Source organism: Orycteropus afer, unplaced genomic scaffold (genome assembly GCF_000298275.1).
Source record: "Orycteropus afer afer isolate SDZICR_OR568_19922 unplaced genomic scaffold, OryAfe1.0 scaffold00059, whole genome shotgun sequence".
NCBI classification, from domain to species: Eukaryota; Metazoa; Chordata; class Mammalia; order Tubulidentata; family Orycteropodidae; genus Orycteropus; species Orycteropus afer.
Genome location: NW_006921646.1, coordinates 388,228 through 389,988, shown reverse-complemented (window position 1 = coordinate 389,988; position 1,761 = coordinate 388,228). Strand labels below are relative to the sequence as shown.

General features: G+C 55.3%; 1 pseudogene; it reads right to left on the bottom strand.

Moving 5' to 3' along the window:
• LOC103195799 overlaps positions 1-1,761 on the bottom strand; it is a 124,176-nt pseudogene that overhangs the window by 116,510 nt on the left and 5,905 nt on the right.

Below are 1,761 nucleotides of genomic sequence, written 5' to 3'. Positions count from 1 at the left end.
GCTCGCCCCGCTGTCTCCCTGCTGACCCCGCGGCCACCGGGAGTCGGGCCGCGGACGGGGACCCTGCCGCCGCCACCGGCACCTCGCGCCCGGCCCGCGGCCTCACTCACCTCGGCGCTTCATGGGGCCGATCTCGTTCAGCTCGTGGTTGTGCCTGCACACGGTGTCCACCTCGGCCCGCTTCTGCTCCAGGAGGTCCTTCTGGCTGTTCCAGTACTCGGCGTCCCGCCGCCCCAGCTCCGTCACCGCCACGTAGACCCCCACGTCGCTGTCGAAGTGCACGTACTCCTCCTGGTTATAGATGTATCTGTCCGGTTCAACGCGTAGCAGTCTTGCCTTTCCTGGTACACGTAATTCTCTGCGGGCAGAGTCGGAGCTGAGAAGGCGGCCGCTCCCACCCGGTCCCGCCGAACCCCTCGCGGCTCTCGGGGCTGAGGACAGGCCGCCACCCGGGCCTTGTCCCTCCGGACTCGAACCCTCAGCGGCCCTGGGCCCGCGGGCCTGAGAGCGCTGAGCCCCGGTCTCAGGTCCCCAGGCCTCGGAGTCTAGTAGCCGTGTTTGCATTCGCGGAGCTCCCGTCCTCTCTCCCTTACATTTATCAATTACATCTAAAGTACAAGGTCCTGTCCTCCCCGGATCTCCGCACCTCAGGGCCCGAGTTTAAAAGACATCCTCTACCCCTCCCCCGCTCCCCGAAGAGTTAAGTGACATTGGACAGGGTCTCAGAAACTTTGTGACCTCTGTCTTCTCACTTATAAAATAAGAGAATATAAAGCGTAAACTGTGATTCAATGACAACTAAAACACTAAACCAAGCACACTGGGGTCGACTCATAGTGACCCCTCCTTGTGTTTCCGAGGCGGACCTTATCTCTAAGGAGGTAGATTACCCAACCTTCTTCCCAGGAGTGGGTGGTGGCTTTGATCTGCCAGCCTTCTGGTGTGCAGTCAAGTACCTTAGGCACTAGGGTACCAGAGCTCCTGATTGAACGATAAGATTAATTAGGTGATGTTTACAGGGGTGTGGACATACTGGGGAGGAGGTAGTCGACTTTGCTAGCAGCTGGAGGAGGAGGGGAGATCAGGGCTTCTAGAGAAGTGGTAGTTCATCTGGGCTCACAGGGAGGAGTTAATCTCCCCAGGGACAGAGAGCAGTGGGGAGAGGCCCTAAGGCAGAGGAAGGCGGTGGAGGGGGGTGGGGTGGGGGAGAGGAGAGTTGGAGAATGATCTCCTTTCCTCCACATTGTTATCCTGGTGACAATATTGGTTCAAATGTCACCTCCTCCACAAAGCCTTCCCTCATTTTTTTCTCTGTCCCACAGTTAGGTGTTCTTTCTTATGGACCACTGCTTAAAAACAAACAAAAGACTCACTGCCATGGAATCAATTCCAACTCATAGTGACCCCTCCTTCTATCATAGCAGCCCTTCCTTGTATCTCTACAAGAAGTAGATTGCCCGATCTGCCTTCTAAGGAGTGGCTGGTAGGTTTGAACTGCCAGCCTTCTGGTTGGCAGTCAAATGCCTTAAACACTGTATCATCAGAGGTGACCTACCATTGCTACATCGTGTATACACCTCAATTCTCCCCTTGTACTGTAGGCTGGAAATAAAGAGATTTCTTAAAGTTTGGCAGAAGGGGGAATGTGAAATGTGCTTTGTTGTTGTTGTTATGTGCCGTTGAGTCGGCCTCGATTCATAGCGACCCCTCCTTGGGTTTCCTAGGCAGTATCACTACGGAAGTAGATTGCCCAACCTTCCT